General features: G+C 36.3%; 1 protein-coding gene across 1 annotated transcript in view; it reads left to right on the top strand.

Moving 5' to 3' along the window:
* The window catches only part of PRKACB (protein kinase cAMP-activated catalytic subunit beta), a 73337-nt gene that overhangs the window by 10549 nt on the left and 36722 nt on the right, over nucleotides 1–26066 (top strand). The gene's annotated exons all lie outside the window — the stretch shown is intronic.

The raw sequence follows: 26066 nt of genomic DNA, 5'->3' as shown, positions 1-26066 counted from the left end.
GCTAAACTCTCGGGACTCCATGAACAGCAATATGGATGCGCCCATCTTTTTTTTTTCCTGACTGGCCTCTGCATTTAGCACAGAGTACAAGTAGGTCCACCTGGTGTCTTGCATCTTGCCTCTTCTGATGGTAAAAGATCCTGTCTCCTGCTGTCTGGGCAGGGCAAATGGTGAGACAGTGAAGTATGAGTGCACAGTGGAATTTTCCAAGGTAAGATGTGAGGATAAACTGGGTATCATGACACCTACTGAAATACTGTGTGGGGAAGCATGTATGTATGTATCGCAGGCACAACAATCTTCTGCTGGTGTTACAGTTCCCTCAATCTTGTAACCAGGAGTTATGCTATTGCTGTAGAGGCGGCATTGCAGGTCAGGGCACCTCAGTGACTAGCTTCGTGCCAGGTATCCAAAGCCACATTCTGTATTTTGGTTCTGCCACAGATGCAGGGTATACTTGGCGTGTTGTGTAGTTTCAGCCATCTTTAGCATTTTCCTTTGATACCTGTTATGGTGGGTCCCTTATTTACCTACAGTCCTAATCTTTGTGCACTTAATTGTATTCTTAACAGCCCTCACCTATGTTTACCTGTTGCCTGACGTAAGACAGTTTTATATTGCACTGAAGAAGCCCATTGTTTTCTGTACTAAAGCGGTACTTTTTGTCTGATCTTTTTATCGTGATAATTGTAGGTGCTACTTGTATACCTTCAAACAGGATTTTTTTTTTTTTAATGGATGGTGTCTCTTCAGAAGCTTGCTACTTTCAGGAGCTAAACTGATACTATGAAGTTGTTCCCTTCAAAAGACCTGGGGTTATTTGGTGGTGGTGGTTTTTGGTTTTTTGTTTTGTTTGCTCTTTTTTTAAGCAGATGCTTGAAACTATGCCATTTATTAAAGAAAAGCATTTGCTAAGTAATTGACAGCAGGAATATAGAACATCATTTGGCCAAATAACTGTTGTGCTTTTCAACCGTAGGACAGTGTTGTATGATGATTTGGTTGAATTTCTAAATCAGTTCTAGCCACAATTACTTGTTGGTATTGCTGTGTTTTCAGAGTAGAAGCTGATTTTTGCTGGTATGTTGGTTTTTGAAAAAAACCAAAACATGGTTGTATGGTCTCCAGCTTGAGGTTTGAGGCTATAATTATGGAACTTTCTTCAACTTGCTGCTTACTGAGTAGTTACATGACCAATTTTCTGTGGCAGTAAGGCTGACTTGAAAAATCTCTGCCCTGATCACCCCTGCTGCTCTGCTCACAGTTACAATTTGCTTCTCCTGTGCTGATACAGCTGTTTGAGGACTGCTGTGAGGTGTCACTGAAATGGCTAAACCCCTCGCTCCTGCCCCTCTTTCATGGACCCCTCTTAAAATGTGGCTTCACCTTGTGTTGGACTGATACAAAGGAGGGTTGTGGAAGAAAGGGTGAAACATTGTTGTAAGTGGATTTTGCCACTGAAGAAAAGGTACTAAGCTTTTCACTGAAGCGAAGGAGAAACTGCTAGCGTTGCAGCGTTGATCTAAGCTTTCAGATATGTTAACCTGAGATGGTTGTTAACTTCAGGGGCTCTTTGGAGCCTTCCCTTCAACCAGAGATGCTGCTGACTGACTTTTGTAATGATATGCATCAACATGCCATTCTCAAATGCTATCAGCAAAAGTTGTCCCATTTTTGCTTACTACTGAGACTAAAATATTATTTGTAACAGTTCTGTTAAATGTGATTGCCCTCATGGTCATCAAGCAAAATTTATTTTGACAAAGTTATCGAAAGGATCACGAGCCACCTTCTTCATATTTTTAATTACTTCAGAATGTATTCAAGTATTTGTCAGGACAAACAAAACTGGAAGATGACTAATACATACACACATTTTAGATATAGCATGTGAGTAGGGAGTAACAGGAGGAAGAAGAGACATGCAGATCTGTGCAGTATCGCAACAAGAGATGTGAAAGAACCAGATATTGAAGCTAGCCTAAATGATACAGTAAGGCTAGAGGTGTAAACACTGTAAATTTAGTATGATCTTCGACAAGAAATTACCTTTTCTGCAGGTGAACTGAATTTTCTACTTAATGGTGAAGATGCAATTTTTCTGCAGGATGTATTTTTCATTTAAAGTGAAAATGAAGTTTGTAGCCTTACTGCCCTTTCTTTTGAAAGATAACTAGTTCTGCCTTCCTTTCTGTGAAAATAATCCCAAACAGAAAATAGTTGTTGGCTGGTTTTCCACAGTTCTATTCAGAACATTGTAATTTTCTCCATCAACTAAATTGACTCATTCATTTCCACTAATACATACAAACTTATTTGTTCTGCTGCCAGTCTTATAGTTAAGAAGACTAGCCCAAAACGCACTGGCTGGGAAAACAGTAGTAGATTTTCAGTACGGAAAGCATATAAATGCAAGCCTTTCACACACACAGTCCCTTTGGATGTGTTGTGGAGAAGCTGAGTAGCAAAGCAAGTCTATTGAGCTTGAGATTGTTTGTTGGTTGTGCAGCACTTGAGAGTGGTTTATAGAAAGTGACTACAAGTTGGGAAGGAGAAAATACAGAGATCAGGTACGTTTATGTGTACTAGAGCAGTGGTGAGAGTTTGGATTTCTCCCAGATGGCATGGTGGTGGTTGGGTAGCCTGAAGAAGGCAACAGTTATATAAAAAGCAGTTTTGATTTCTTGTTGAATGTACGTTTAATCTGGGGAAAAAGACATTTAGTGAGTTTGGGGAAGTGTATGCTGCAGTTGCAAAAGACAGAATATATTCAGTATTAGGGGTGTAAGACACAATATTGGCAGTTTTCTGAGAGTCTTAGTAGTATTAAATACTGAAGAAGGAAGATGCAAGAGAATAAAGAAATAGTAAATACTTAATAGGGACTAATAATACTAATTATATAGGTAGCAGCAATAGCATTACAGCATGAGGAATATTTTTCCTCTTCCAAAATACAGAAGTACACTAATGTTACATGTTTTTTATAAAAAGAAAAAAATAAACAACAAAACCAAAACCCCCAAACAAAAAAAAAAAACCCAACCAAAAAAAACCCCTGTTGATACATGTAAAAGCCCAATTTTTCTTTATTGGTAATAAGGAGCATTAACTTCTTCATGTGGTAGAAAAAAAAAGGTCTGATCATCCTCTGTTACACAAATCTTTTAATGTTACTCTTCTTTGGAACCCTTGCTTCCTTACTAACAAGAGGCCATAGGACCTTTATTTGTGCTCCAAGAATATGGTGAAACAGTAAATATCCCTGTTTGTGGTTGCATCAAGAGCTATTGAATAAAAGGTAGCATTACATTTTTTTCTGGTGTTTTGTCACATGGCAGAGCATATTCTCTCACAAAAGATTAAATTGCAGATGCTGCTGACATCTGTTTGGGAGGTTCCTGTTTCTTTGTGTATTTGAGGAGGGTTGTCCAAAGCGTAATTACTTGTCTGCTGCAGCAGCAACAACTCTGCAGTGTCCTTTGATAGTAGACAATCTGGAACCACAAATGAAAACAATACTCCATTTTTCTAGATGTCTGTTCTTACTGGTGTGGTTTTGTGGTCTAAACACAGCTTAATTGTCACAACATTGGATAATTTAGAACTGAACTTAGAGGACTGCTATGCGAAGTACTAAAATACTGTGCTTAGACATCATTGCTGTTTAAAAAGTACTTCCAGCTAATTGTTCTTCTCAAGTACTTCTTTAGTGGTGATAGTGTTTAAGAAGAGACAGCAGAATTGGAATAGTTTTGAAAGATGACCTACAAGCAGATATAAATCTAGTCCTTCAAGTTGTTACAATTTAAGAAGGCAAAAATGTAGTCGTAACAGTAGCCTAATATTTATAGCTTCTTTATACTGAAGTGTGCATATACTGTATGTATAGATGAAATTTACTGAATAACTGAAGGAAAATATCTGGACAAGGGGAAGAGGAAATTTCTACCACCACCACTTTGTGATTTTTCAGGTTAGAGAAAGTGAGAAGGATAACAGTTTTAATAAACAAATGTAATGATGCTGTAGGTAAGATCATTGTTTGTAGATGTTTCATTGTATTTTGACAAATAAGATATTGGTGAGTGATGCATTTGAGTTGCAGTTAGAAAAATGGGACAAAATGGTAGTTAATATATCAACAGTTACAGCTTGAAGCATTCATATATTAGTAATTTAAAATTGTGTAATATACGTTAATATTGTGTAGACTTACGTGAGATAGGAAATCTGAGATCAGTTTACCTTTTTTCAAGTAAATGCACAAAAGAGTGGAGGTTATGGCCAGTTATTGTTCCAGTCACATCTTAAAGTCATAATTTTTGCCAAAGTGACCAAAATAACAAGTCTGTTTCAAGGGAAGGTCTTTTATTTTTTTTTAATCAGGTATATTTGTTTTATTAATTTATAGAAAAGGGAATAAAGTGTATTTGAAGTATTTACACTCTTAAAGAAATTTTTTATTTTTTCATTTGAATCTCATAATGTATATATGATACTACTATTCCAAACAGCAGTAATTTTAGTCAGAAGATAATGCTGTATATGTAACCTCCCTGTAAATAGGCCATAAATCATTGGCAATCTAGTAGTGGTGAGGTAGTTATATTTCGTAATTTGGGTGTCTGGTTAAGGGTAGAAAAACATTGGATATTTATGATCAAAGTTGAATTTTTTAAATTATTTCATTAATTGGTAAGGGATCTGCTTTTCTTCTGTTGGCACTTGTTCATGTTAGTATGGTACAATTAACTTTTTCTTACCTCAATGAATTTTTTTAGCCTCTTAACAAAAGCATTTTTAAGAAATCATTTTCACTTTAAGAAACTGAAAAGCTTTTTACAATGAAATCAGATATTCTGATGTTCCGTTAGACAATCTAAGTGCAACATTTTCATTAATTCAAGTTGCATAATACTGTATTACTTGGTGATTTATTGACAAAGAGAGTCTAGCTTAGGAACATATTATTTTATGGTATCAAGACAGTTTGTCTTAATTCAGTGTTTCTATTTTAGCACATGCAGCAAAAATGTAAATATCTTCCTTATTGAAGAGTATTTTCTGTTAAGTTTGTTCCATTAAGTGATTTTAATCACAAGCTCTATTAGTATTCTTGCTAAAAGAAAATATGTTGAATTTTGGATGTATCTTTCCTGCCAACAGATGTTTATACGCTGTGTGTTTGTCTCTTTCTGTTTTGTCTTTTGCCTTCTGAAAATCTAGTATAGAAACTACCACAGGCTGCCAAGATTGTCATTCGTACTGAACTTGACCCCTCAGATTCTGCACCTACTCAGTCAAGAAGACATTTCCACTTTTAAAAAAAGAGGACATGTACATCTTGTTGAAACAAGGTGTCACAGGATACTTTTTAACTCCTTTTATTTCAAGAAGGTATTTTTATCTCGTATTTCAGGATAATAGGGATGTTTTAAATAGTGAACACACTGGTGTCTATTTCAGATTAAAAACTTTGCATTTTCGTATTTTTAACTACTAGATATTAGTTAAAATTTGCTTTGCTTAGAGTAAAGATTATTCTTTCAATGCGGTTTTTGGTATCTTCCTTTGCCTGATAAGAATAGGATTATTCAAACCCTTTGGAGATAGCAAGAAGGAGCAGTAAAAGAAACCTATCACATTTGTGGTATTATGGGTTGGATAAATTTGTAGTGAAAATGAAGGCTGGAAATGCAGTTTTCGTATTCTTGGTAAATAAAAAAAAAAAAAAAAAAATCCACCAAAACTTGAACTAATCAAATTAATGTTTTTGAATTATAAAAAAAACAGGCAGCACACTGGTGAAATATTTCAGGAAGGAGAACTATAGCACTTGAGGAGCTTACCTGGATATCATTTGGTAAAGATGTGTGTATGTGTGTTTCTGAGAGGGGAATCAAATAGGCAGAAAAAAAGCCCCAATACAGTTTAAGCAAACAGTGGAACATGGCCTGTGAAAAACACAGCAAGGTATTTTTTTTTTGCTGAGCTTGGCTAAAGAAGCCTTATTATGGACTTCTCAGGTTCATTTCTCCTTTCTGTAGGTAGGCTTTTATACATTCTTTGTAAATACACAAGATTGAATCAAGATAATCTGCAGAGGGTAGCACCTCACCTATTTCTTCTATTCAAGTGGTGAGTGGATGATGGGAACAGCTAACCAGCTCAGGTCAAGTAGGTAGCAATGGGCATTTCTGTGAGCAGCATGGGTTTTTTCTTTCTTGACTGACTTAGAGCTGTAATGATATGTACTGTCCTGAAGATTATTTTGCTGTACTTGGTCATATTTCTTTGCTTTTGATTTATGGTTTATTATTTATATCAACAAGCTAAAACATGATTTTTCAACTGATACGTCAACTTCCTTTCCTGGACAGTTAAATACCAATATATGCTTTCTCTGTAGAAACTGCTTCTCACAGTTTGTGATCGCATGCCACCAGATACACAGTGTGTCAGTTTATTTTGCAAAACTGATGCTTTCTTGCTGCTAAGACAGTTTGCAATTCTTATATAAATTTGTAAGCTTTAAAAAAATTGTGATGTGACTCTTCCAGTTCTGTCAGACCTTTATTGGCCATGAATAAAGAGTCAGCTTAAAAATTAGGTTTTATGGTCATAGAGCTCTGATAACAATTGGATGATTCCTTGCTTGGGCAAATTGAAGTCAGTATCATGGGGGGAGGGGGAACTTTTTTATTAAGGAATTGAACTGGTTTCTTTTATTCCTATGTATTCTTACGATTATTCCTGAACTTCTGTCATATGTGATTAGCATGCACACCTCACCCCCCACCCCCTCTTTTTTTGTTGCATCTTTTTTTCAAGCTGTCTTTCTATCTAGGTCTGTTTCGGCCAGATTAGTTTCATCTCCATGATGTTTTTGTTCAGATTGGAATTTATACAGTAACACACACGCACCCCACACTTCAAACTATTTTCTACTGAAGTTCTATGTCAAAGTTACTTTATTTGATAGTTTGAAAGTTTTTCAATGCAATGTATAGAGAATAAAATGAAACTATAGTTTCCTCCCGGCTTATGTTCTTACTGTTCTAATCACTTTGTGGAACAAAAAATAATCCTTCAATGCAGTATTGCACCAACTTTCTCTGTTGTATTATAAAGTGAAATGTTCAAATAGCCTTGAAATCTTAGCAGTTTTGACATTACAGAGTTCTTAAACTGGTATGCTACACTTTGTTTTATTCCTGTGTTTGTCACGAGTTAGGGAATCATAAGATTCTGTATCTGTAGATGTACCGGGTACCATTCAGAACCATAGTGCAGCTAAAGTAAATGTAAGGATTAGGAAGAAATCTGAAAAGAAGACAAGGAGATCAGTAGAACTGTTTGTCATCAGAAATATGGAAGAAACACAGTATTTTCAAAATTTGCCATTATTCTCTTAGAAAACTTCCCTGAAAGTGTGTGTCGCTTCCTTCTAGTACTAGTCCATAGAGAAAGACTTCCGTAGCTGTTGGGAGGTTTATGGGAGGCTCTGCTGAGGAACCACCTCTTAATGTAGATGATGCCACAAGGTGATACTTGGCATTTAGGTTTCTTTTTAAAAACCTCTAAGTTTCTGTAATCAAAATGAGAAAGGAAAAAAAAATAGTATGTTGCATAATCAAATTTTAAAAGGCACAAAATACAGAATTAAAATTACCTGGGTGACTGTATTTTAGCTCCCTTGCACCTATGTGTTGTGAGAAAATTGCGTTATTATATGCTCCTTCTTTCCCCCACCCCCTAAGGCTCTTGCTACTTTCAGTGCACAGGACATTGAGCAGTACTCATTAAACAAGTTTTATTTATATTTTCTTCATGGTTTTCAATATATGTCTGTCTGCCTTATTTACTGTACATTATTCTTTTCCTTGGGAGCTTTTTACAGAAATCGTTATCTTAGTATGCAACTGTTTTGCAAATGTTGAATTTACCTTTACAACATCCTGCTAAATGAGTTTTTCTTATTCCCGTTTTATGAATAGTGAACTAAGGCACAGAGAGATGAAGGTAGAATGTTTCCTTTCATTTAGGGAGCCCTGTTTGATGTGATAAAGGCTTTATTTCTTGGGACACATAATAGAAGAAATCGTCTGAAGTATTCAGGTGCTGTTTATGTGGATATCTGTGGCAGTTACAAATGTTTCGTCTATGTGAAACAGGCACCCAAATACCATTTGCTCATCATGGGGGATAGAAAAGCAGCAGTACATGCAGCTGAAAATAGTACTGTTTAAGGAACTTGTCACAGAGCAGGGACAGTGTCCACTCCTCAAGGATGGCATTCAGTAGGCTTCATCATCAGCGTGTCCTGCTGCTTCCCAGAGTTGTGTAGATCTTTCCACTCTACACAAAGGAGCCACAGATAGATTTTTTTTTTTTTTTTTTTTTTTTTTTTTTTCACTGCCTAATCCCAAATGACTGCCAGGGCAGTTCAGTACACTGTACTGCAGGAGGTGTCAGTCCATGGAAAAATGAACACATGACTGTATCTGTTGTTACAAAGCATGTGTGAAAGAGGGCCATGCCGAGGTTACTAAAATGATGCTAATTCTGACTTTTTTGAATGCTTTTGAATACCAAAATATGAAATATAAACAATGTTTTTAAAACATAGTTTTGTGTTTTAAATAAGTTATAGACAAGTACTTGTTTATACAGTTTGATTTGTAAATGTCTTCCTATAAAAAGGCAATAATTTTTACTAGTCAGTTAATGTCTTTATTAATAAATATGCATAATTAGTATGACAATAGGTTGATAGTGGATTAATTAACTTTATGTTATGTAACTCAATGTCAGTTGAATTTCTGCTTATTATTTATCGTACCTACAATAAAGCTAAGGGGTAATACAGTAGCTTTTTCAGTGGCAAAGTTTGTAGCTTGTATGTTTTATGCCCAAGTTGGAGGAATTTATTAAAAATTTTGAAAAGACATCAGTTTGTATAGATACTACCTCAAGTTTAAAAAAGAAAATGTGGGATCATCAGAAGGGAATAGGTACTGGTGATAAGCCTTTGCTTGGCAGAACTATTAGGAAGCTCTATTGCTAAACCCAGAAGTACTCTTAAAAACCCCATTAAAAGCCCACCTTTAACACACCATCTGTGTTTTGTAAGAATAACAGAAATGTATCAGGCTATGGTATCACAGTATGAAAATTGTTTGTAGGTACAATTTGACTCTTATATGAGGTCAAACCACAGTATTTGTTGACCTTCTTACGTAGGCTTGATGTACTGAAAATCTGGGCTATTAAACTTGGGAGTCATATGATTGTCTAAATCCTTACTTCTCAGTCGCGATGTTCCAGAAAAACAAGGCAGAGGCAATGCACTCAGGCTTAACAGTGATATATTGCTTTTAACCATTTCTGGATTTCTGTTAGGGAAAGTATATCTTTTTAGAAAAATTATTAGCCTTTTAAAATTAGTTGGCGCTATTAACACCTTTCATCTGAAAACTAGCAACTAACTGCAAATATTTATTAAACAATTAACTTTTTAGAAGACTTAGGCATACAGCAGTATAGTGGAGTGACTTCTTATAATTACCGTAGGCTTACAGTAACACTTCTAGTAACTTAAAATAATGTGTATCTTCATTTTTTGCCAGTCATGCATTTAAATTGGCAAGCCTGTTACTGAGAGAAAACTATACCTTATTTTATGGCAATTAGTATATCAATTTACTTCACGTTCTCAAAGTGCTTATTAATTTTAGCTCAAAATAGATCAAATGTACCACATGTGACTGCTGTATCATAATACTACTTACCTATTTTTAAATCTAAATAGACTCAGGGAAAGTACTTTGCAAACTTTCAGCTTCTATCACAGAGCAGGTTTCCTATGTGTTTCTGTGTAAAGTGCATCCCAGTGGGGTCATATATTATCAATTGGTCTTTCTGGCCATGTTTCAAGGCTTTTATGTTTATTAATCAAAAATACTGAGGTAAAACTCGGGTGAACTGTGTAAATCCTTTTTCAAAATGAGGAAGCTGGGGAGACTTCATCTTCATTTCAGTCCTGAAAATGTTCTGGTATTGCAAAGGAAAATGAGATGTATGCTGTAAGTCATGAACTCAATATTGTATTATGGCATTTCGTTTTGTAAACATGTTCTCCGTGAACTTATATTCAGCACCAAAGATTAATTAATGTTTCCCTGTGTGTATGTTATAAACTTTTAAAAATGTATTAAATGTCTCTTATTAAAAATATATTGACTAATGGAAAGCAAACATCTTCACCTTTCTTACTCTGTAATCATGGAGTCACAGCTCAAAAGTTACGTATAAGTTAATATTTCTCTTGTAATGTTCAATTGGGATTTCTTTATCTCCACTGCATGTGATCCAAGTTAAATGTTAGGACTTTTCTAGCAGGACCTCACCTCTCCAAATTATCATAGTCATGAAAATGAATAAAGTAAGAGAGAATCTGCGAGGCAGTGAAGAATTTTAGTATTTTCTAGGTTGAAGGCAGCTGTGAAATAAGACAGATAAATCTAAGGACAGCAGATGAAAATGTTACTGAACTGGTTGGTTCCATGGTTGCATCTGAGTATGCAGTTGCGTTGTACACTAATTGTAGTTTGGCTTCTGAGCATAAATCTGTGTAATTGCTGTTTGTAGTAATTCAGTCTGAGAGTTACAAAGACAAAAATACCAAGGACAAGCAGCACTACAGAGATGCTATCAGTATTTAACAAAACATGATAAAGGAACATTAATTATCTTTGCAGTCTGAACGGCATCATAATTTGGGATCCAAGGGAGTACCCTTAGGTGACAAACACTGACAAACACAATCCACAACAGACTGTGGATATTTTCATTGCTTAGCCTATGAGCCAAATAGCAGTAGTGCTATGTGAGTTTTCTGAAGTCACTCTTCATACTGCAGTCTTGTCTCTGGCTGAAGAGATAGCACCCTGAGGTCTGATTTTTTTTTATTTTTTTTTTTTTTTTATTTCGTATAAAGACCTCAACATGTTAGAGATGCTGCAGCCACTAAGTTTTACAACTTAAACATCTTAATCAGTATCTGTAGCAACATCAAATACAAATTAAGGAGGATAGCAAAACAGATTTAACAAACACTAGTGTTTGAGGCATTCTTTTTTCTCAGCATGCCCAAAGTCTATCTGTAGTTTGGTATTCATATCCTGAGTCACCTATTGCTAAGTCAGAAGTTGCTAAAATATTGAAGAATATTAAAGAAGTGGGTGTTTCATCTTTCATTTGTGCACAATTAACAGTCAGTAACTAAATCCAGTTTTATTTCAGTTTGAGAACTGAAATGAGAAGAGTTGAGATAACAAGATTTTGTTGAATCAGTTTTTGGCCTTTGACCTTCTGAAAGTAATGTCTAAAACAGAATTAAGGGTGGAATTATATGTAGACATGGAGTGTTGTCCTTTAAGTTTAAATGGCTGAAAAATCAGGGCAGTGAGAGGTTAGGCTTTTTTCTTCTCCATGAACAGTGACATGGCAGACCTCTCTTAATCTAGGAAAAATTTTGCCTGTGCTCTTGGGGACTTGCATTGTACAACATCTATTTTTTTGTCTGATTCTGTTTTTTTAATGAGTCCATAGCTGGCACCTGACTTTTTTTTAACATCAGAGAATAAAACTATTCCAATTCTTTGGGAAAATACTGGTGAAGATGCCTTGTCTTGCTCTGTACCTTACACTCAAACTCAGGTTTTGCCTCCACCCACAGTAGTTGTTTCAGATGCAGAGCCCTCATCCTGTCCTTCCGTAGCAACTTGTTTCAGTTTTACCTCTGTCCTATGTCAGCTCCCTAATGCAGTCTTGCGTCAGGACTCAATTAGCCTGTTACCCCTTCCTCTGCTTTTTTCCTTTTCTTTCCTTCCCTGCCCCCCCCCAGTTCTGTTGCAAAACTTTTTATTTTTGACTGAGTGTCAGAGACAGTCTGGTGAATTCTAATATTGTACGTTCCTTGTGTTTGTGTCATAGTTGTTCCTGAAGTGGACACTTAATGGCAGAGATTAAGAAAATATTTCAATTTTAAACTGGGTATTAACAGCTCACTGATTATTTGTAAGCAAAGAAGAAAGCATAGTTTCCTTGATCTTTCGTGTTTCAGACTGTTGCATCAATAATTAATATCAAGGTTGCTGGTGTAAATATTACTATCATATCTTTAAAAGATCTATTTCACTCTTTTGAATCAACGTATTTTCTTAGGAGGCCCTAATTTGGGGTTTATTTGACTTAGGACAGAAATCAGACCTTATTAAATGCGGCTTTTGTTTCTGTATACTTTTTACTCTCTTAATCTATAATATGTCCGGCAATTTAAATTTTTTATTGTCAGAAGTCTGATGTTAATTCATTTTCTTGGCTGATAAAAAAAAATTAACAACAATGTTTGAACTTGAGGATGCCAATTTAAGCATATGAAACACTAAAATCTTATTTTTAATTTAAACAACGGTCAATTTTATTTGAAGTTGTTTCCATATTTAAGCCTTAGTTTTATATTAAATTTCAGGCTACCAATCATTTTCAGACTACACTTATAAATTAATGAAAGCGGGTGGAATGTATGATTAAAAATTTTGGTATATTGAGCAGTCAGGCTGAATATTTGAATGTATGATATGTGGGACAAAATCATGTCAAAGAGCTATTTGATTGCAAAACCAAGGGTGCAAAAGGATGCTTTGAAGAAAGGCAGAACATCTGAGCTTTGCCCCACTGCACACTGTACAGGATGTGAACATGTGGCCTCTTGTCTTCCAGATGGCTGCGTCCCAGCTGGGTGTCTGTATACTTGTATCTCAAGATGAGAATTCACTCCTTTAGGGAATGCAACAAATAATTTCAATAAAAACTGTCCAAATGAGAGGGAGGGGGAGATAATTCTGGTTTGCAAAAACACTGCATAACATATATGTTCATATAATGATGCTAGTGTATGATGTTCAGAATAAAAATATTTACCAAGAAACATGGGTAGAATTTTTTTATAGTATTGAGAAGAATTTGTCTTTGTAGACAAGGAGAAGATTTAAAGGTTCATGCCGAGTTTGTTGCCCTGCTATTTTCATATCTATTCTAGGTGACTGCCAGTATTTTGTTATCAGGGTTGTTTGGGGGTTTTGTTTGGAGTTCTACTGAAAGTGTGCTTTTCTTATCTGTGCTTCTTGAGCTTGTTGCTTTAAGTAGAACAAAATCTGTACCCAGGATATCAGCTTTTCTTTTCTTTTTCTGAAGTATATACATACCCATTTTTCCTTAGAGGAAGGAAGGAAGAGAAACTTTGTGTTTCAGCGTGAATGGCTATGAGGCTGCAAGTTTTCCAGCGAAGTAGAAAGCTTTGATCTTCTAGCTGAAGTTGTAATTAAGGAGTAAGAGAAACTGATTTTAGGTTAGATTTATACATCTTTTCTGTGCAGGCTGGGTAGAGTGTTAGGAAGGAACTGAATAAGCTACATCCAAGTGAATGCATGTGAAGCAAGCATAAGAGAAGGTGGAAACAAATTTGGTGTCCTGTATATTTGCTTTTGGACAATTTGCCAAGTCTGCTTTGTTAATTCTGTGAAATAAGACTGATGAACTATATACAATTTTAAATGCTACAGTCTTGGTGGAGGGTGGTGATGAACATTAATGAGGTGCTTTTAATAAAGAGTGTTCCTGAATCTGAACTAGTGGTGTAGCTTTTCAATTACGAGAGTAAAGTTCATGAGTTGGGTTATCCTACACAAAATGAGGAGTTAAGATACCTTCAGAGCTTGACATCCATATGGCATATTTTCATTGAGTTTGGAATACTGTTCTCTGTAGGGGCTGGTGGTGCATACAGACTAGTCCAATTGCTGGTGGACGTAATTTAGAGTTACTGAAGCAGCCATCATTAATGGAGTATGAACTACTGTTGTATTTGATCTGCTCTTAATTAGTTCATGGACAGAGGTCTTAATGAACATACACCTGAAGACAATGAGGAGGGTATAGAGATGTTGCTAACCCAGTAATTGTGACAAGTGAATCTCCAGAAAGAACAAAAAGTGAGCAGGTTATAAACTTAGCAAAATCCAGATGAGTAATGAATCTTCTAGTGGTACTTTTGTTTTAACGAAGGAAAGAGCAGCAAAATTTGAGTTAGTTCAAATAATTTCTTTCATGATTGCCTCCTACCCATTTTCTCCTTTCTCCTTCTACTCATCTTTCCATATGTGCGTTTTAACCCTGGAACATCTTTAGCACCTTGTTAGGTTCAGAATTGGATCATTAAGGACTAAAGTAATATATTCCCATTTTGATGTGTTTTCCAGGACCTATCTATTCATTCTACCCTCTGAAAAGTTCTGTAAGAAACTGCATTCAGTGTGCCAAAGTAGTGTTCTAATTCAGTGGATATAGATAGGGGTTGCATAGATTTAAGGCGTACCTGAAAAGATAATTCAAATGTAGATTTCAAACTGAGTAGAACTTATGATTGCATTCAATGTGGAGTCCCAAAAGCCATTCATCTTCAGAACCTGGCCATGTTTGACATCCTGAATGCCCAACAAACCCTCCGGGAGCCATGCAGAGTTGCATTAGACAGTGTATTAGAGTTGTTAACCTTTCACGACTTTTCAGAGAAATCGGGTACCAGCAGTGTTTCCAAAAATTACAATAATACATCATTTGCCTTATTTGGCTGATATGTTAGTTGATCTTTCTTCTGCGAGTGTTGTCTTTACAGAGGCAAAGGAATGGAAAAGTCAAAGTAGGTTACCTAATAATACATAAGCAGTCCTTTTCACTTCAGGTAAGTATTCATTTAGGCTTTAATTTCTGTGTAATTTAACTATTGGGGTGGTTCTGTCATATAAGAAAGGTGAGGAAAGGGCTCAGTAATTGCAGTTACTAAGTTCATTATTTTTGATATTTAATTTAAATGGGATGCCATGTATTTCCTCCACCCCACCTCCCCCCACCACCACTCTGCCGAGAGTGGAGGAAGGTGGATTTTATAGTGGAAAAAAGTTTAAAAATTCACCCAGTGTATTGCAACTGGTACCTCATTTTGGCAGTTTTCTGGGGTAGAGTTTAACTTGAGAGGAGTTGGAAGAAAACCATAATCTTCCCACATGCCATGTGACTCCCAGAAATAACAACTCTGTATTGAGGTTGTTAGAAAAAGTTATGAGCATCTGAGAGCAGCTCTAAGTGAAACATGTTTGTTCTTCCAGAGGAAGAAAAGAAACCTCTAGCTAGTTACAAAATTTTAGGCATTTTTCTCAAGGAGGTTCAAGTAAATTAAGATAATAAATTCAAGAGATAATGTGTCTTCCAGCTCTGCCAAATTAGAGGGATTTTTGCTTCCCAGAAATTAGAAGGGCCCACACCATGCTATCATAAGGTGGACTTTACCTATTCAAAATAAGAATATTCAAAACTTTTTTTTTAGTAGTAATCATGAATAGGATGCCCATATCACTGCAACATTAAGGATAACATTCCCAGTTATTAGTGGGAATCCCTCCAAATGGTAAAGGCCTGTGTAGGCAAATTCTCTGTTTTCCCTGTGTGCAGTCTGTAGTGGAGGTGTGCGGTGAAGCTGTCAGTTATTTCAGACATGCATGTTTCTGTGACTCCAGACTTTTTGGCAGAGATATCTCCCTTAAGGATGAAAATATTTGTACATTTGTCACAATTCTCAAATTCTGACCTGCGTAGGTTTCCTGTCCGCAGTTTGGGGTGGGTTTTCTTTGCAAGAGTTCTGCTGATCAGGACAAATCAAAAGAAATACCAGTGGCATCTCTCAAAAACAAACAAAAACCCTGTATTTGAACAGTTACCTGTTTTTCTTGGCTTGTTTTCATACGTACAGTCATCACGTAATGAAGCCTAAGCAATTTATAATTCATCTGTGGAAGGTCAGAGCAAGACTCTGAAAGCTCTTTGCCTGGGAATTGTTAGCTCCTGGGTCTGTGACAGCCGTTTCTTATCGGGTAGGTTTCTTGGCTTGTGAGACTAAGGTGAGAATGGAGTTAAAGGTGTGTATATGTCGAGATGACTTACATTGTCATGAACATTTAATTTCTGTAAATATCAGAAATAGAAACCAGTGAAAAGAAAATTGGAGAGTGAACTTTCATAGTTAATATCGTTCAGTATCAGATGCATCTATGCCACAAAAAATTCTTTACCTGTTAGTGTTCATTAGCTCAATAGGCAAAGGGAAAGATCACTGCGTGGTCAAATTTTGCTTGAATATGAGTTTGGGGAATTCTTTGGATAACAGTGGTATAGAAGTCTTGCAATATCCTTGTTGAGGAGAACATGGGGTTGAGTGTTAGTGCTTTGAGCTGACCTACTGTGAGAAGCTGCTCTTTGTGGCATTCACAGCATGAAATACCATGATTTTCAGGATACATTTTTAATTATTGTTTGCTCCTATTTCTCTTTAAAGCAAATTAAAGATAAATACAATTACAACTAAAGGATGTTCTTGTATCTAATAAAAAAAATAACTTCAAGAATATTTGCTATTGTTTACCTGTCAGTTAAAAGTTTACATTACACTTAAGAAAATAAATACTTTAAAATGAAATTAAATACTGTTGAACTGTAGAAAAGTTTGTGCAGTTTCATAGAGTGAGCTATAATAGAGCTAGCCAGCATCATGTGAACCTGCTTATTAGAAAGAAAATCTTTGGTTTTTAAACAAAATGCAGAACTGTTGAACTTCTTGGAATAAAGATGTTATGTATTATCAAGCACTGATTTTTGCACTAAAAATACGGAAAATTTGTATGTTCAGCACAGCTTGTAACTTACTCTCTGTAGCTGGTGAAGGATATCACTAGTTTCTTTTGATCTTACTAAAAAAACCTTTGATCATTCTGCTTTGAGAATGAAAATGCAATTGCAAGATTGAGTCTGCATGAGGATCCAGTATTAAGGAATTGTATCTTTTCCCTGTTGTCATTCATACTGCGTTCTGACTTGCCATGTGCATTGTCTGATTTTGTTCAGAGAATTACAAGTAATGGTGTATTTTATCCATAGTTGCTTCTAAAGCTTTTCTCAGAGTTCTGTGTTGTGACTAAAGAGAGATATATAGCAACTTTTAGAATTCTGTTTTATGAATTCTTAATTATTATTCTTAAAATTGTCTTTACTTGTATTAATAAATACTGAGTGAAATGGCATCTTGGCAAGTTTACATTAAGAAAAAGAAAGAAAAGGAACAGCTGTGCATGTAATCTTGTAATGTTTCTATCCTGGAAAGTGCTTTCTGCTTTCCTGTGCTTTAAACAAATATTAGAATAAATTAAATTTATTTGTAGTCATGTATTTCTCTCATTCTTAATAAGTGTAAGAGTGAAAGATAGATCTTTGACCATTCTGCCTACTGGCAACTGCATCTTGCAATAAAAAGTTTTCTCAATTTCAAGATACCCATCTGAGCTTTAGTTGTTATGGCCTTTATTGTAAAGTAACGCTTGGGAATGCTGAAGGATACTGTGGACTGAGGAGTAAAGTGCCTGTTTGCTTACCGGTAGCTGGAAAACACATTCATAAATACCAAGAGGGAAATTATTCACTTTAAGTATTTTTTTTTTAACTTGGTAAAGTATTTCTCTTATATCTAAATGCAAATACTATTTAAGAATATATCCAGACTGCTAATAAATAAATTCACCTTACATGAAACAATCTGGATATAAATTATAATTTATAAATGAAACCCTACCACAGATAGGGAAAAAATAAGATCTGTGCACTTCGCTGCTACCTCACTAAGAAATAACCAGTAACGAGAAAGTTGGTGTATGTATTATTTCCCTTCTAAAAAATCTGAGATATTTAGTTTAGTTTTAGTGTTTATGCAATACATTACAGGTGAATGACTTGAGTACTTTTAAAACTTACTGTTCGGTATTACAGTTTTCATACCGCACACTTTGTTTGGTCTTAAACCAGCAGATGGCATTTGTTACTCCATTTAAGTGCAGACTGACATAAATTCTGTAAACCCAATGTAATTAACTTCAGTATATAGAGAATTCATGTTGTCTGAGTTGTACTCCTGATGCCTCTGTATTAATGCAAGTTCCCGTAACTGGGATACTGCTTACTTAGCACAGTGTGTATTAGGAGGATTTAACAAACTTCAAAATATCCTCTTACACATTCTGCAGCCTCTTCTCTTGGGGCCAGCAACATCCCCTCTACTTTTCAGGGATTTAATGCCAATTTTCCACTCTAGCTGCTATGGGGGATAGTGCTATATCTCTACTAATTCAGTCTTTCCCCTGTTTTGTAGAATATCTGAAGCTGAGCAGGCTGGTAGGAGTGGAGGGACCAGGGCACTCCAGGGCGGTCTGTAGTCTAGCTGTAAGGTGCAGGAATACAGGATCTGTTCCTAATACAAGTAGAGGCGCACGCATCTCCACATCACATGACCAAATGTTTTGTACTTTAGACCATATTTTATGAAAGCCACTACTGTATTCTAGTTTGCACTCTGTACTCTTTAATTCTATGAAAAAGCACTATCCCTTCCTGTGAATTAATTTTGGGTTTGCTTGCTTTCTTATTTGGATGTTTTCCTAATTGAACCTAAATGTCATATAATCAGGGAGCACTCCAGTTTTGGAGGTAAGCAAAAGTATTAATTTAAAATATTTAGTGGAGTCAGTTCATTTTGGTTTGTGTTTGTTTCCCTCTAGGGAATGTGCTGCTGATTTAAAATGCAGACAGGCTTCCTGAAAGAGGTACTAAAATTATTCTAGCTGCTCTGGTATTTATCATTCTGGTCTTTTACCTTACAATACACAGTCTGATAGTAGAGTGTAGCTGCTACTATAGTAGAGAATTTTTATCTACAAGACTTCAGTTTTGGTGAGCATTTTACTACTGTCCCTTCTTTCACTTCCTCCCATTATCCCATATCAAGAAGTAGCTCTAAATGTGACCACAGATGTCTCAGGTTTAATTATCATTTGTTATGTGAGGCACTCTTGACTTGGGACATGTAACACTTAATTTGTCCTGAGCAGGAGGTTTCAAACATAGATGTGCCTCTTATGGGGCAGTTTCTTAATACAGCTAAATGGCTAAACTGAGGAAGGATAGACTAAACCTGCAGGTTCTAGAAAAAGTAGAGCTGATCAGCCTGAAGCTTTCTGTAGCCAAGATCCCCTCCACAGCAGCTGCTTACCTGCAGGAGCCTTTACTGTTTCTGTGAGAGACACAGATCTTCAGCATCATTGTTCTGATGGGAGACTGGCCAGAATTCAAGCAGGTAGCTTCTCCTTCAGCCCAGTCAGATATTGAGCAAAATGTCCAAGTTTTTAGTGTGTTTCATCTAATTCAGGAACTTAATCTTACACATTTTGATGGATAACCCATTAACGCTCATTATTAATCAACAGTGTATTTTGTTGTAAATTAAGTGGACCAAAGTCTCTGTCTGCTGTTAGTTTTTTTTTTAGAGGGACAGAGTTACTGAGGTCATTTGCTGAATTTCTTCAAAATTTAACCTTGGATTTTAATTTAAGTCCATAAACTTACCATGTTTTCTAGACCTCACTTGTCCAGAAGCAAGAGCATCTTAGTCTTGGCAGACAACTATTTTATGCAAGTATAACAAAAAACACTTACACAGGTCTTAGGGTAATTTCTCTTTTGCTGAAAAGTAACAGGGTTTGTACAAAACTTCTGATTGTATGTCAAAGTATCTTAAATAGTGCTATGAAGTAACTATGGAGGGTTATTTGAGTAGCTTATGATCTGGAAGGGCATGGACCAAGCAGATTTCTACAAGTACTTTCAGAAGATTTCTTGTACTTACGTGAAAGCAGCTATTTCAAAGATGGATCTTTGCTAAACATTGTTTTATTATGGAGCTATTGTGTAATTCCGAAAACCTCGATCTTGCAACGTGACAATCCAGACCATAAGCGCCAGTGAGCACATCATCTTGAAGGAAGCTGTAAGAAAAGTAAGGAGGAAGGAGCCGTGTTAGAAGAGAGAGGAATCCAGTTCTCTTTGGCGACTTGGACAGTTTCGTGGAAGATTTGGCTTGTAATGAAAGAATTCTCTGTCCCCTTCTTCTCAACTGTAGATTTGGGACTAACTACAAGCTATTTGACTTCAAAATAACCAGATAATGTGTTGTTAGAAATGAGGAAACTTGATCTGCTGCCATGGTATGTGTATGTGGAAAATCACATAATCTTTGATTATTAATTTGTCAAATTTTGACAAGAAAACTGATGGGAAGAGCGAGAGCTTTTAGCGTGCGTATGAAAAATCAGATGCTGAATTTGACTCTTTTCCCCCTGAGTTCTTAAGGTTTTTTTAATTCCTTTTGTGTCATCATGGATAAAGAATAAACAATGCTGTTGGACCATGCAAGCCTTAATTTATGCTTCCTGATGAGAGATTAACATATTAGGGGTCTGCTGCAATTAAGCTTGTGTACAGTAGATGCCAGTAGAGGTCTACTGAGTCAAAATAGGAATAGGACCAGCATTTCCATAGCAACAGCTTCCTCTTGGCAGTCCTATTTATAGAAGTGCTGCAGTCCCAGCCTTAGTACTGCTCTCAGAGGGGCTCTCTAGGAAGGGTTAACCTTTTTAGAAAAAATGTACACATAAAGGTACACTAAAACTGCATGGGTTTACTTTCTTTTATTAAACAGTGAAGTTATTGATTGTGTTTATTTTGTTGATGTACATTTTGAAAAATCTTTGTTTCAAAATGGAAAGTAATTAAATCTGTAAGATGCTGGCAAATACTGCTCTTCCTTCCGTGAGTTTAGAAAAAAATGCAAGCTAGTGGCATAGTGCTGGACATTCAGTGAAAATCAAAATAGATCTGCTTTTTCAAGAAGCCTTTTTCTGCCTCTGTTTCTACCCATAATTCTTTCTGAAATATGCATGCCTGGCAAGACTCAAAATGGATTGTGTTTAATTACATAATTTCTGATTAAAATGTTCTTTTATATTTTAGTTATGAAATGTCTATCTGTATACTTGAGTTTATGTCCTTTTCTCTCAAGCTTTATGTAACAACTAGAAAAATTTAATATACATTTCCTCAGGCTTATAACACAGAACACTCTAGGTTCTTCAGTATATATTATTTAACATATTTCAGAGTTATTAAACGCTTATAAATTTTCATATTTTCTAATTCAAAATCAGACAATTAAATGATTTTCTTAAATGTGTTAGCGGCGTCTTTCAACTTAGAAATATTTTATTGGTCAATAAGAGACCTGCTAAATTCAGCAAGATCCTCAAGCTCTTAAAAATGGAGGAACCCTCACTAACACTTCGTATCAAATAATTGCTCAGTCCTTTTGTAATAAATAATAAATACTAAAGTTGGACTTTAACTGTTGAAATAACTGATGCATAAAGGAAAAAGATGTGCTTTATCAAGCCATCAATTTTTAAAGCAAATAAGCTTTCTTTAACCTCTAGAAAAAAGTTATTTATTATTCATTTATAAGTTACTTTTCCATAGATTACAAACAAAATGTCACAGTATGTCTTTTTTACTTGTGGATGAAGGCCAGTGCTGAAAAGGCGAAATACTTATTTTAAATATTTAAAATAAGAAGATATAAAAGAATATTTTTATTTTAGCCCTTAAAGAGAAGTAGAACATGCATAAACAGGAAGATGGAGACTCAGTTTTATAGGTAACCAGGAAAATATCAGGTTTCAAGATTTGGAGTTAAGACCTAAAATTTAGTTAGCTGTAGGGGATCTGAAATTCATTTTGCATCATGGATCCATTTTTCAGTGTCCTGTCAAGGAATACAGTTAATTGTCTTAAAAACTCCAGTATGTTTTTTGTTGCAATATATTAACGGTTAAGCTTCATTAAACACTAGAGAAAACATTCCCAGTTTTGACGTAGTGTGAGGGAGTTTCAGTTCTGTGTATGAAACTAAGCAGTATGGCATTAGATCCTAGGAGTGAAATAAACACATTTCAAAGATATATAGATGTACTGTATTTTTTAATGGTTTTCTATTCTGTACTTCTTTAAAATTCAGGAATTTAATGGTAACTTCACTTGGGAAACATATTAAATATTTTTTAAATGATAATGTGTACATTTTTCTGTATTCAGTTAAAGCAGGACTGTACAAATCATGCCATTACTAAACCATCTAAGTTCTTTGAGGAAGGGAGGGTGCCCTCTTTCTTAATCCTTAATTTTTAAGGCTTGACTGGTAGGGTAGAATTGCTTCTTAGAAATGGAGAAATTATGTTTTAGCGGAGATTATTAAAAAGAAGATGTCCACGTAGCTACATTATTTCCTGATTCCTTTTCAGCAAGAAGCTGAAAGAGTCTGTGACTGGGTTATAGTGCTGTGTGTTGTTACTTATGGTTGAGAGATGCACACAGTGGCATCGGCTGCTGGGAAATGCGCAGGAAAATCAGGGAAAGTATAAATGGTTTTGTCCTTTATCAGATTAGAGGACCACAGTGTTAGCCCTTTTCTATGGCTATCATCATTATGTTGTATATGTCTGAATCTGTGGGAGAGTACCTTAAAAATTTTTACTGAAATACTATTTATCAAAATACTGTAATTTATACATGTAATGTTCACATTCATAGCTGAATCTCTTACCCACCTCTTGAGGTGTTTTAATGTGCTTTAAAATATTGCCAAGATTTAGTGGCTAGAATTTAGTGAAAATAAAATTTCTGCCTAATGGAAATTCTTAACATTTCGGTATTGACTTCGGCTGCAAGGAGAAGTTGGAGCTTCGTTATCTCTTGTAGAAAAGAAATTTTAGAAACCAGTTGGAAACATTGCAGCAACTCTCTTTTACATTTTTGTGTGTAACTAACACTTTCCTTAAATTGTATGCTTAGCCGGTTCGAACTGAGTGTGTTTGGGAGTGCTTTGGAAGAGATGAAGCTCTGCAGGCAAAGGGAACCACCGCACTGGCACTGAGTCCCTGTGCCGATGTTGCTCAGTCAGGCACGGGGGTTGTGAGCTCCTTGGCATACACCGGGTAGCACATGCACTGTGTAGTCTGGGTTTATTTTGCAATAAATGTGAACAAAGAGGGGATTTTCAACACTGCCCAGCTGTAGAAACTAATAGGAGACCTGGATGGTCTTAATACTTTCAAGCATTAATTGTTTATTAAATAACTGACCTGAAGCAAGCCACTTTTTTTGCAACAGAAAGGTTTCCTAAACCACAGGGATTATCTGCAGAGTAAAAGTTACTCACTCAGTGAAAATTGAGTACATCTTAACGAGGCCTGGTATTATATGGGTCATACCTGTGCACAGAGGTTGACGCACACCTGATCGACTGTTGCTGCACTGAGTGGGTAGAACATCTGGATGTTCATGGTGTGGATGGAGTATAGCCAGCTTTTGCTCTTTTGGGAGGTTGTACAAGCTTAACCACAAGCACTGCACAGCTTTAGGTCAAAGCTAGGTCAGGTGCTTCCTCCAGCTTGGAGCATGAGTAAGATAACCTCAAGTCTGTTTGCACATGTCTGTATAAGCATTTAATTGTATTTAAAGATTTACAAACTGTTCTAAGGAAAAGCAGTGCTTGCTAGCAAGTGGAAATCCTAACACAAGCAGAGCCACAGAATTTTGCCTTTTGATAAAGCGTCATCCATTGTAGATTACTGAGCTTTTGGGTGGTAAAATACTATGTCAGAGCTAAAAATCATGGATTTCATATGAAGACATTGAAGTCCATGTGGGATGTGGGCTTCACAGAAAGTCAGTGTCATAGTATTTTGTATTACCATTCCGCAATGCCAAAATTTCCGAGATTAGGTAAGTGTATTGCTATCTGTGTATAAATATGACTAGTACTTTCTTTTCATGTTTTGCATGTGGAAAAGAACTTCTATAACAGAGTTCGCTGACAGCAGTTTGTAAAATTGTGGCAAATCCAGGTTTTCTCCTAAGATATCTTTTAATAATCGCTTTTTGACAACCTGTTTTCACTTAAACCAGTTCAATTCTGTGGTCTCAGAGGGTGGATATTTCTGCTTCCTTTTTTTGGCACCTAATTCAAGTGTCCAGGTTAGTCACTTGGGCGCATTCAAAGCTCTGAATTTTGGTGGGCAGAGTTGCTCTCTGGCAGTTCCCGCATCTCTCCGTTGACTCTAGAGGGTTGGCCAACTCTAACTTACATAATGTGATATGGATTTTATAAATTACCCTCTTTGAGATCAGGGAAACAATGTGGTTTAGTTGAAGACTTGAGTGAAAGATAATGCTACAGTAGTGCAAAGGCTCAGAACCACGGGAGAGGAGAGAGACAAGACCAGCACCCCATCATACCAGGTGGCTTTGTTTACTGGAGAAAACAGCCAAGGTCATAGAAAATAATAGTCTCTTGGAAGGGATTCCCTGGATGCCCAGAGACTTGCAGTGAGCTATGGGGGAACATGTCTGCACAATTCCAGAGGGGCTCTTCTAGCCCCAAGAAGTCCACCAGACAGGGAAATAAGCATACTGTTGTCGTCTAAGTACACTACTGTATGGAAGGTGGCATAGCATTACTCTATCATAAAGTGTATGGTTATATATGGCACATCATATATCCCCTATGCCTATTTGTGACCCCTGATCAGGCAAATGGATCCCCATGGTCTTCACTAGCTCTTGTTTCTGGCAGCAGAGCCTTGAACCGACAGGGTGTCATGGAAGTCACCATTGGTCCCGCGACAAAGCAGGTAAAAGGCTGGAAGGCATAAGGCGGAAAAGGGCCTGTAATGGGATCCAGGGAAGGTTGCAGCACCTGACCGTTACTGAGGAGAGCAGCCTGATCACCAACAAGATAGCATGTGCTCATCCAGACTTGCAGACCAGTGCGTAAAATGAAAGCATTTAGACATTTGGTTTTGAATTTTGAACAGGTGCTAGAGACAGAAATTACACTTCCAGAGTCTATCTGGAGCCTGAAAGCAAAGAGCGTTTCTGTGCTTTGCGTAGAGTCTAGAAATTTAAACTGTTGTGTTGACTGAGGCCAATTACAGCTGCTCTGGAAGTTCCCATTAGGAGGAATGTAGCCAAATCTATAAAGTCTGTCCCTCGGCATTTTTATTGTTTTATCATTATCATAGGCAGTTTGTCATCATGGGTTTTTTTTCTGAAGCACAGAGCTGTTATGAAATAGTTATGTAATGTCCAAGGATGGGTATCTGCTGACATTTGAGAACTATTCAGTGAGAAGTATGGTGGTGAAAAATGAGAGGTACGTCTTTAAAACGTGTTGACTGTAAGACAGGAGACAGATTGTGGAAAAGTTATTTCAATCTTTCTTAAGAAGAGCCTAAATTTTTAAGAAGCCATATCTTATATGTGCAGAGGATATGCTGGGAAACCTGCCTAATGTATGTGTTTCTATTTTCACAAAAAGGAGTATTTAGTATTATCCATTGTAAGCATGCAAAATTACATCACTTGCAAATTAATATAATTTAATGTTAAATACAGCTTTCAATTTATCTTCCCTATGTTTTACACCATTAAAAATGATGCTTTCTAGACGTCCTGTACAGTTGAAAATACGTGAATTTCTTGTGAATGAAAAAACTTTTTTACGCAATTCCAGGAGACTTGCATGCAAAGCTTTTACGTAAGCAATGTCAGGAGCTGGTGACCGTGACTTTGTGACTCTCTTTCCAGCTGCCTTTGGGGCTGGGAGAGTGAGCACACTGCTAGATAAGCATCTGCCAGCGCTGGTCGTTCTGGTACCTGATTCCTGAAAAAGTTAAATGCGTTTGGTTCAGTCTTGGAGTAAGTAGAACCCAGCTTGGATAAGCATAATGCAGTTGCAGTTGTGTTTATACGTATGTTAGAATTCTAACTTCTTCGGTCTGATTTTTCTCAAAGGAGGAGAATAATACTTCTTTTTTTCCCCCCAATAATAAAATAATAGTTTCTTCAGTAGTGTTTGCAAGTAACCTCCTTGCTTATAAAGTTGTTTAGTTGAAAACATGAGATTACTAATGATTAGATTACAGCTGGTTGTCTTTGCTATGATGATGGTAGTACTC

Source organism: Gavia stellata, chromosome 10, assembly GCF_030936135.1.
Source record: "Gavia stellata isolate bGavSte3 chromosome 10, bGavSte3.hap2, whole genome shotgun sequence".
NCBI lineage: Eukaryota > Metazoa > Chordata > Aves > Gaviiformes > Gaviidae > Gavia > Gavia stellata.
This window is presented reverse-complemented; position numbering and strand designations above follow the sequence as displayed.